This window comes from Python bivittatus, unplaced genomic scaffold (assembly GCF_059951505.1).
Source record: "Python bivittatus isolate LINGU-HERP-01145 unplaced genomic scaffold, Pbiv_v1 ctg000020_np1212, whole genome shotgun sequence".
Lineage (NCBI taxonomy): Eukaryota > Metazoa > Chordata > Lepidosauria > Squamata > Pythonidae > Python > Python bivittatus.
In genome coordinates this window covers 25,832,758-25,844,022 of record NW_028277030.1, presented here as the reverse complement: position 1 = coordinate 25,844,022, position 11,265 = coordinate 25,832,758, and the positions used below count along the sequence as shown (strand labels likewise).

Genomic DNA, 11,265 nt, shown 5'->3' with positions numbered 1-11,265 from the left:
TGTCCCACCAAGCACGGTGGATCATGTTCCCCTGTATGTCACAACAGTCCTACTGTAGTAATTTAAGCACTGCCGTCACTATATGAATGACTCAGTAGTCCAATTCAAGGGTGGGCTAAATCCATGTAAAACGCTGTCGCAATCCTATTCGGGCATCACATTGACCCCAACAAAAACATTTTTCTCATACCAAAGGGGGAGAAAAAAATAGTTCCTTAAAAGCTGGGTGCTTAGATTCTGGATGTGAGAGAGTGTTTTACTGATCTCATGTAAAAACACAACAGTCTAGGAAAAAATGCAACTATTACACACACACTGAAAAACACAAACACAGTAGTGTAATCCATTTTATAGCCACATTGAGGAAATATTGAAATAAATTTTTCAGGTGAAAATATACATCCATTCACATGTACATCCATACTTGCAAGTAATATGATTCACAACAAATTTACCCCTTATGTTTGTCACACTATCTGGAAGAGTCTGCACAAAATGCTAAGCCAAAATCACTGCTAAATTCAGCTCCAATTCAAATTCCGGCTTCTGCATCCTGAAAGTGCACTGTTGCCTTCTGCCTAATTGTTCTTGTTTGGCAACCCTATAAGTCAGAGAGGCTAAGACACTGGACAACTCAGCATCTTGCCAGGTAAATACTCTATCTGAATCAAGATCCTAGCTTCTCTCTTGTCCAATAGCTCAAGTGTTGGAGTTAGCAGATCCAGTTACAGGGGATGTAACAAGCCATGATCCAGATTCAGATAAAGCATTAAGACTTTTTGGCCTGGTAAATTTCTGGTGAGTTTTTATGCTGATCTATGACTGTAATAAAGATTTGATCTGATCTGGTTAGTTTCAACTGAAGTGAGTTGTTATCTTGCAGTGGCCCAGCTGAAAACACTTTGGGGGGCAGGAAGGCATTCCAGGGATGGATGCAAATTAGATGTATTGAGTTTGGGAGAAGTGTAACACATCTGTCATTTTTATTTTTACCCAGAAGACACGCACACAAACACACAATTCAACCACTGATACTGTGTTTTGCTGCTGCGTTTCAGCAACGCAGTCTCAGCAAAATCTTTGGCTTTTGTTTGACTTCGCACCAGTGCAGGATAACGATGAATGCATTTATAGCAGGTTGACAGGCATTTGCAGGATGCTACTTTGGGCAGGCGACTCATCTCACTTTTTCCAGTAGGTCTAGTTTTCCCAGTTTGGGAATTATCTATTGCTTGTTTTACAACAGGACCTCAGCAAGCCTAAAAAATTTGAGGGGAATGCCCCTCCAATCAGTGGGACGTTTATCTCTGGGGAAACGGGGGAATATTTACTGGGGAGAAATTTTAAGCAACATAAAATTTTGGGGAAGACTGAAGAAATTTAGGAGAGTCTGCCCCCCAGCACCTCTCCCTGGCTAATGGCTCACTATACAGCCTTTGCTCTTGTAGAGGTTTGTTTTATTAGAATAACATTTGTTTTTTCATCCAGTTTGAGCATCCAGAATAGGATGAAAAGGTGACTTTTAGGTATTGAAAATGAATGAGCAATATGTTTTCCAAATGCATTGTTTAAATGAATGATATACAATTTACCTTCTAATTTATTACAAACCATGACATATTTATAAGAATCGGGTATGAATTGGAAAGCATGCAAAGGATTGATGGTTCACCATCAGTAAGCAAAGTAGATATGCATTTAAAATATAGAGCAAGTAAAAATAAATATGTTTTCACAATTAAGTTGTTGGGTCATGATAATTGGACATCCAGAAATCTCTATTATATCGCTGGAAGAAAAAAATTACAGGCATTTGAAAGCATAGTTTAACCTTGGGGATTACAAAATGCAAATCAGGAAATTCCTCCTAACTAAAATTTTCCCACTTTTGTGATATATTGAGCACTTTTGATCCTCAACCTTTTCCTTTGCACTGTAGGGGAAAAATAGTGACATGTCTTGTTGGAAGTCACACTGCGCTATGTTCTCATAATTTTACTTTATCTAATGATAGAATAGTTGAAAATATGAGAATAGTCTCAATATTGGAATGTGTGAAGAGAGAGATGCTATGCCTCAAAATAGCATGTGGGATTTCTAGACTGTCAGAGAACCTTTTCTCTAAAAGAACAATAGAGGGGAAAAAAGCATTTGAGGGAACTTAGAAGGTTAGAAGAAAGAACTGGATTTCTTAAAGAAGGGAAAGGAGGAAAGAAAATTACAAAGCAGAGTTGACTTCATGGACACATTCATGTAGTTATCTTGGCAAGACTAAGGAAGTGGCTTGCTACTGTCTTCTTCTAGGATGTGTTTTCAACTTCTTGGTATTTCCTAGTGGTCTCCTCTCCAAGAATTAACCAGGTCTAACCATTCTTAGCTTTCTAAGATTGGTTAGGTGCTAACCAATCAATTCTATGATTGGATCAGTGCTCCCACTTAGCTGACAAAGAAACAAGTGGTATTTTCAGGGTGGGTAAACACGTTGGTAGGAAACATGTTGATGGTCGCTGCTAGAAGGTCAAGTGTCCTTTCTTAGGGCTGTGTAGTGCTTTGCAGTAAAAGGCAGAAACACTTTAAAGCAGCTGCATGAGAGGGCCTGGCTACCTTTGCAACAGCAGAGCGATCTGAGGAAAAGACGGACTTGGCTTAAGGAGTTGCAGCCAGGTGAGGCGTACGCTCCTGTCCATGTACTCCAAAGCATCTTTACTTTCAAATCCAAAGTGCTGTAGAGTCTGCTTTTGGTCTCCTCAACCGCTGTCACCTGACTAAGTCTCCAGAAGTCTCTTTTCCTCTCAGACCCTTAGAGACCCTGAATTCGTTTCTCCTCCACAATTCTTTTGATTTTTCCTATGCCGTTTATAGGTAGTCCTCGGTTAACGAGGGTAATTGGGGCCAGAATTTCTGTCGCTAAGTGACGCAGTTGTAAAGTGCAACATCACATGACAGCCCCACTTAACAACAACAATTCTGGCACTTCTGGTTGTCATTATTAAGCAAATCTGGCAGTGGAGGTCGCAAATGGTGATCACGTGACTGTGGGACACTGCAGTGTTGTAATTGCCAGCTGGTCATGGAGCACCCAGATTGCAATCATGTGACTGCAGGGACCCTACGACATAACACAACAGTTTTTTAAACTGTCATTATTAGAGAATTAATTCCTATGCCAAGATAAAGCCAACTTGGTACAGAATAAACCTACTCATAACATAAAATGTTTTGTTCTTAGGGTCCAAAGAATCCTTCAAATTGTGTGTATTATTTATATGTAGGAATGTGCAGGGAAAAATGCAAAATTGGGGGGAAAAACCTCTGTCTATATGCGTTTCAAGTAATATAATAATGCAAAAATGGTATTACTGATATTGATACAAGGCTAATGTTTTTCATTCTCCATTTTGAAATATTGCTAAGCCCATTAGCTGATGTATTTGATGTATTCATTTTACATAGCGTGATTCCACTGTAGATAGATTCAAGGAAGTTGAAGGATAATACAGTACATGGCAAGGGCCTACAGTACATAATGATGGAGGAATTTGAAAGTACAAAGGGCTTCAAATCTGTTAAAACATTCTGCTATCATACTGGTGTTTACTGAAGGGGATACAGAAAAACTACTTAGAAATAAATAACATTTACAGATATCGTAAATGGTTGTCAGGCTCCATAGCATAGGAGACCTAAGGAAACATTGCATTTAATGGCTATGTTACATTGTGCTCATATGTCAATCTTTGTACTCAGCCTTTATTTTCTCACTCTTCAATGTATTTATGTAGCTGCTCTGAAGATCACATGGGACATGGAAGATAAGGCATTTGGGGGAGGGGGTGTCAGACAAGCCAGTCACAGATATAAGCACTGAGGTATTTAAGAACCCTTCCTCCTTGGATTGCAGAGTTAGCCAGTATTCCCCTTCTGCATGTCTGTTTGTTAATTTGAGATCAATCCAAAATAGACCAGTTCTCATCCAAGAGTTGGGGAAGATTGCCTTCATATATTAAGAATTTATGTCCCTTCATAGGTGAGAATTGAGCAGACACATTAGGGATCCCACCCCTTCCCTCCAATGGCAGAAATGCTTTCTGCATGGCTATTGGAGAATTGCAGGACATCCACATTGGCACGGAAGGCATTTTAGCGGAACTTGGAACTTTCAGCCTCCATGACGACTACAGAGCTGTCTCAGTACGTTGGCAGATCAGTACATTTTGGAGGACATGCATTTGAGCTGGTGAATAGGAGTCTGAAGGTCCAGAATTGGGGACATTTGATTCTATTGCACTTATTTATTAAACCCATTTGCATCTGCTGCAATCAAAAGCAACTCTCCGCAACTCACATTTTGTAGTACTGTCCAACTCAGCAGGATAACAGATATGGGTTTCACAGGAAAATTTTTTTAAAGGGTCAAGATGCCCTCAAATCAAGCTTGACATCTGTTGATTGCGTCCTTCTCTTGGCGGTGTTACAGATGTTTGCTATTGTCTTTTCCCAGATTGTTTTTCTCCCTTCCCATTCTAGCCAAGAGCCTGGAATTCCCAGGCAGTACCCCATCCAAGTCATGACCAAAACTCTCCCTTAGTTACCAACATTGCCAAGGTCAGCTAGATGTTGACACCTGCCAATATAGCATTTTAAAAGCCACAATAATCAGGGCTGGACATTGTCCACAATTACCACAAGAAACAGACCGTTAAATTCATTCTTGGAGAAAGTGTGTAGTGTACTCATATGCAGGTTTATTCAAAAATAATACAGAGTGTACTGGTATCCATGTTTATTCACAAGTAAAGCTGGCTGCTTAGCCCTTGGAAAACTGGCATAAGAAAATTGGCATAGAAATTGGCTCTTTCTACCACCATGCCTATTACAGTGATACCGAGGCTTTGTGCCATCACAGCAGAAGGTAGTTAGGATCTTGTGCGATGCCACTGAGGTTTAATACAGCTTCTGAGTGGATCTGATTTCCACCAACTTTTTACACCTAAGGCTGAAGAGATGCAAGCCGTATTCCCACCGCAGGGCAAAGTCTAGGCATTGGATTCTGATTTCTCTGTGGTTTTCAAGGGAAGCCCCCACCTTCCCACCAACTTTCAGGAAAATGCACTGTATTTTTCTAGCCTATTTCTAGAGCCTAATAAACCCTAACCCTAACCCGACAAAAAGTGCTGAATGTAAAGAATGTTATTTGGATGGTCCAAAATAAGGATCAGGCCCAGCATGACTCCCAAACAGAAATTATAATCCCTAAGGGAGGAAGGCAAGCCCACCCCAAACAGCTCATCCTGCCCGCTTGGTCAGAAGCTTTGACTTTATTTCATCTGCATTACGCTTCAGTCGATCAGCCCTCATCCCGACTGCTGCGATCCCCAAGCCCATTCGCCTGGAATCCACTGGCAGGAAATGGCTCTGAAGCGGGGCTTTGGGCTCCCCTCGAAGTGGCCTGCAAAGGGTATGTAAGCAGAGCTGCTGCTAGCTGCAAAATCGACAGGAACGGGCAGCGGATGCCTCGTGGGAATTTGATCACGTGGCCCAGAGGGCCCAGACTGACATTTTGCCCTCCCGAGGACGGATTGCTGCGAGCGTCTTGCTGCGGATTCTTCGGGGGAAAGATAAGCGAGGAGAGAAACAAACACACGCCCGGACGCAACAGCGCAAATGGTGGCGTCGAGCGGCCCGAGGGGCGAGCGAGGCCGGCGGGAGGGTGGGCGCGCGCGCGCGACGCTGTGGCGTAGGGAGAAGGGGAGCCTGCAAGTTGTGGGGGCAAGAATAGACTTGAAAGCAGGAGATCAGCGGTAGTGACTTAGAGCAGGAGGTCAGCCTGCGCTTTCTTTCAGAGGATGGGTGGGAGGGAGCTGCGGAGGAGCAGGAGGAGGAGGGTCGGAGAGGGAGAGGAGGGAGGAGAGACGGAGCAGCATCCCTCTCCTTTTCTTTAGAGCACGCTGCTTTTAGGCAAAGGAGGCGAAGGTTTCCCTAACTAATTGTCATCCCTTCTGGCAACAAAGGCAGCCACCGAGGTAAGATTCTTCTCCCTCCCCTCCCCTCCCCTCCCCTTCCCTTCCCTTCCCCGTATGAAAATTCCGATCCCCTTTGCCGGCCCTAAGGATGCGAAGGACAAGCTAGGGAGAAAGAAACCCGAAGACCCAGGACGCGGGGGAGCTGCAGCTCACCTCCTCCGAATAGAAAGAGAGGAGAGGTGTGAGCCCCACCAGTCCAGAAGGAACAAGAAAAGAGCCTAGGTCAGCAAAAAGCGTAGGCAAGGAAGGGAGGTTAGGGTCCCAGATAAGTTCCCAGCAGAACATAGCACCCCAACTGATTTGGCACCTCCAGAAGAATTAATTAGCCTCGTGGCTGTGCGGCTTCCCTTACTTTGTGTACTGAAGTGTAAACTCTTAGGGACCCAGGTGATGGTTTTTCAGCAGCCTCCGGCAGCTATCACTGTCCAAACATTACTTGATCGAAAGCCTGAACAACCATAAAGGGATTTGGGTAGAGGAAACGGGGAAGATTCTGCAAGTGAAATGAATCTCACGGTGGTCTTTGTTCCCTTTGGAACAAAGATGCGGTTGAAGTGAGCCGAATTCATATCCTTTTTGCTCAGAATAGTTTTTCCTTGAAACCAAACTTTGAATAAAGATGGGTACTTCCATCAGGTGGCAGAGAAGGGGTGTCGATTTCAAAATTCCAGGGTAATTCAGCAAGTCAAGTGGTGGAAGGCAGCCGTGGTTTAGCAGGCAAGGTTTTAGAGTTTAGGGTTTCAGCAGCTTAGTGGACCTTTTAGATAAAAAGCCTGGGATCTTTTCTTTTTCCTTTCTTTTTTTAGAGGAGAAAAAAATCCAAAGCAAATGTTACTATTTAATGCATGCATATAATTCGTGCCAGAGTGTGCATTGGTTTATTACATTATCAATCTTTTCCCGTCCTCTGTGAACACCCTTAAAGAAATAGAGATCCTCTTGAGGAAGTTCTTCCTCCCCATTCTCTTTTTTTCTTCTTGCAATTTTTTTTCTTGCATTAGTTGTGGCAGGATTAAGGGCTTTGTCTCATTTTTCTGAAAGCAGCGAGAGTTTTGAATTCATTCTGTTTACAAACAAGTCCTAAAATCAAGCTGAAACCCTGGTTTCTTGCTTACTCAGCATTAATATATGACCTGCTCTATCTATCACATTATTTTACTCATTTTACTTTTGTAATTACAAGAAATTCAAAGAAATTTCTGGATCCTGATTTTATTTTCCTGCTTCTTGCTTTAACTTATTTTTCATGGAAGCCTATATATTATATTTTACATGGAGGGAAAATAAAGGAGGGAAGGAGTCATAGTTAACAGCTACCTGCATTGGGTTTTCCTTTGTATTATTAATTTGAACAGTGAGATAACCTACCCATTTCCCCCTATTAAAAAATATCCTGGTCTGCTTCTTTACTTAGGCTAGGGTTATTCCCAAGAAAGCTTTGACAAGTATTAATGCAGGATAATACTCTAATCCTAAACGCATTCTGGTGCAAGTATACCCACAGGGATCCATGTTGTATGCTTATGTTTATTACATCAATCATATATAAAGTTTCTGTGTGCCAGATGAACTTCATAAGCAGTACTCCGAAGAAGTTAAGTCAAGAGTTGGCGCGGCTGCAGTGAGACGTATTGCGGGCTGAAATTGAAATCAGGTCACTTCAGCCCAACTCTAATACTCTCTTGGTTATACCATACTGGCTCTTTTGTGAGGTGAATTTAGGCCTGGGAATTGTTTTTATCTCAACTGAAGTCTTGTCACAAGTCTGGCTTGACATCAGGCTGTGCTTAAACATGGAACTAGTACTTTTAAAGCAAGATGGGCACAACTGGTTCTTGGTGTGCTCTTTTTCTTGTGCAATTCTGGCTGGAACTCACCAAGAACCTTCTTTGGGGGCAGAGGCAGTGACGAAAGTCATTCTTCTCTATGTAAAAGATTCTCCCTCCCTAGTTTACATAATAGAGTCCCATTGCTGAGATTCCAGTTACTCTAAGAATTTGTGATATAACTTTGTCTTTTTATATAATTTTGCACAGGGGCCCATCCAGTAGAGAGAAACATAAGAACAATAATATTTATTCAAAATCATCACAAATACAGTCTCTGGAGTTAAAAAACACATAGCAGCACAATTTTGCCTGCCATACTTCAGTTCTTAAAAGCTCTGGGAGATGAAACATTCTTCCCTCAATGGCAAAAAGCACTTAGATACAGGGACTAATATATTTCCCTAGTGATCGCTTCCATAATAGAGATTTCACCATAAAAAGGGCCCTCGTCCAGAGCTAATTTCATTTTACTTCTGTTAAGTGGGAAACATGAAACAAGGGTGCATCTACAGAACTTAAGAACTTCTTAAAATATTCAGTGTCCAGATAAGTAGTAAATAGCTTTAGCCTTAGAAGCTGCTATACCGAAGGCTAGTTGATAAAGAGTTAAATTGATATGCTCTAGGCAACCTGTCTTAAATTGGGTCCTCCCTATTAAATAGAGCCAAGAACATTATATGGTTTTTAGAATCACCAAAAATCAGTCTTTTGTTTTGTTGCTTTTAATCTGGGTTTGTGATGTCAAAAAAAACCAACAACATTTATTTATTACTTTTACCAGGAAGTTGCCCAATGTAATCCCCTTTGAATGAAAGGAAGGGAACAAAAACAGGAGAAATCTTTAGTTTGTCTCAGTGGTGCTTGAAGAGTTGTAAACAACTTTTATAGTGGATCTGGCCCTTCCTTTTTTGTAAGTCATTAGTTTTGTTTCATTTTTTTTTTAATTCCATGGCTGACTCTTCTGCATTCTCATAATTTAAATGATATAGAAAACATGCTTTTTTAATTCGAACTATGTAAATCTATATCTATTTCCACTGGTATGTTTTCCATTACTGTCTTCAGCTTTTTAATAACTGCTGTCCACTATAAATATTTCAAATTCCTAAAGTAAAATAAAAAGCAGCCAACAGAATGTGAAATTCCAATCAAAGTGCAGATCATAGTAAAACAAGACATGCTAAATCACAATTCTAAGCACAGGTAAAACCACTGCCTATAGTGATGCTTACTCCCCAGTAAATAAATCTGATATCATTGTCTTGGACTATATTTATGCTTGGCGTTTCGCAAGATCCTCTTGAAAACAAAAAACAACTGCAAATAGAGAAACTTGTAAACTTGTAAAGAGAAAATCCTATTATTATAGCAGGCAGAAGATTTGGAAGCTGTATTCATAGGTGTTTGTCTTCAAGATGCCGTAACTCTTTATGTTGCTTTTGCTCCAGTAGATTAAAGGGGTGGCTTTTCAAGAATTTACATCTTTGAAAAGTGAGACTTGAAAATGCTTTCTCACCAGCAGTGTCAGTGATTGAAAATGCTTGTGGAGCTAAACTAAAGAGACAAAGGACTGTCCTAGCTGTGAGGCTGTGAGAAAAGAGGGAGCAATTTAGTACAAAGTTATATATACTTAATTCTTGGGAGTAAAATGTGCATAGTTGGAATGGATTGTAACAATTGCCTTCAAGAGATGAATCTTCTAGTGCATTAGTAAGTGCATTAGTAACAGAAGTAAAAATCATTTTCTGATTTGTCCTCTTTCTGATGCTGCTTGGGGAGAGCCCACTGATGCATGTGCATTGAACAGGTTCAACTTTCCGTCTTTCTGCTGAAAAAGAGTTCAGATTCAAGGATGGGAAAGACCTGCACTTCAGCTCTTGGAGCTGTTGATGAACATGATAGTACTTGGCCTCTATGAATCAACAAATGTTGGAAGGCCATGACCTTGATCTTTTCCTTAGGATGTTAAGCAAAGGAGTTGAGATTTTATTTTAATTCCTTTGAGAACTTTTTTTTTTTTTAATAAACTGTACCTCCAGGTTACATCTATGAGCTGTAAATCATCAGCAGGCTCTGCTGCCAGCCTTCAGGTTATATCCTGTATTCCCTCAAACATTCTTAGCTTCTGTTTCCTGTCCCTTGGCTTCCAGGCTCTGCCTCCTTGCAGTGGCTGGGTTCACCCGTAAACCTAAACTATGGTTAGTGTAGCTAGCCAAAATGAGCAAATTAATATGTAATGCCAAGTCACAAATCATCAGTTACAAATCATCAGCTGAGCTCTCACAACACCCTACATCAAAGTTGGTTGATCTTACCAATTAGATGAAGTGTGATTCCAAATTGTGATGGATTCATTAAATGCCTAGCAGTCCAACCAATGTGCCATTCAAGGAAGCAGATTTGAAAGCAATCTCTGTGGCCACTGCATCCATACCGCTACATTGATCTGTTATCCTTTCCCTTTCTTTGGCTGATCATCTACTACCCTGCCTTCTACATTAGGTCAGCCAAGGCAAGGGAAGGATCAAGGTGGCCATGAAATGCTACTTACTTATTGCCATCCCAGGAGAAGTCAGCATGTTAAATGATGCTGTGGGCCTCAGGTGAGGGATATATACCAAAATGGTCTCTATGCTTAAAAAGAACTCAGCTGTAATTTTTTTCCAATAAATACTTATTTAATACTTTAATAAATACTTATTTATTGGAAGCTCTTACTGGGTGGGTCAATACTGCCAAAATTGCTTAATTAAAGAATGGAAAATTACACCTGAGTTCTTTTTGATGAAATCAGATTATTTTGAAGAAACATCAGGAGCAGCATTTTTATCTAAATTTAAATACACTTTGGTGTATATCCCTCAGCTGTCTAATGAAGCTTAGGCAAAGTGTTCTGTTCTTTACTGTTACTTCATGTGTGTTGGAAATTCTAAACATCTTTTTTGTAGTGCCAAGTGTTTATTTTTAATTATATCTCTTAAATGCAGGTTTATAAAGTGGGTCAGATGAGACACAAAAAAGCGACGTAGCTGTTTATTCTCACTCAACTCTAATTTTTGGTATCTTGAGTTCATGTATAATTTTCAAATCTTACCACATAGTGCATTTGATGAAACTGTTCTGGCATTACAGAGAACTGGTACACTGTCATAATTTTATCATGTCAAAAATAACGAGGGGAATCTCTGTTTTTTTAAATGGATACAGAAATGTAAAGGCAAAACTTTGTATTATAGAGTTAAAGCATAAACTATGGAGGTAACCAAATGTAAGATGAGGAACTCAGTAGCAAACTCAGGACATCTCCAGATAAAGAAATAACAATACTTTGAATCAGGAGACATTGGGCAGCTATTCAGTCTTTCCCTCCTTCACAGATTTCCTGGGGTAAAAGGAGTGGGAGTATGGGAGTG

General features: G+C 40.6%; 1 protein-coding gene across 1 annotated transcript in view; it reads left to right on the top strand.

Moving 5' to 3' along the window:
- Nucleotides 1-5,569: 5,569 nt before the first annotated feature.
- The window catches only part of GREB1 (growth regulating estrogen receptor binding 1), a 102,020-nt gene continuing 96,324 nt past the window's right edge, over nt 5,570-11,265 (top strand). Inside the window, exon 1 of the mRNA XM_007422916.4 lies at nt 5,570-6,023. The gene's annotated coding sequence lies outside the window, so the exon portion shown is untranslated. The remainder of the gene's footprint in view (nt 6,024-11,265) is intronic.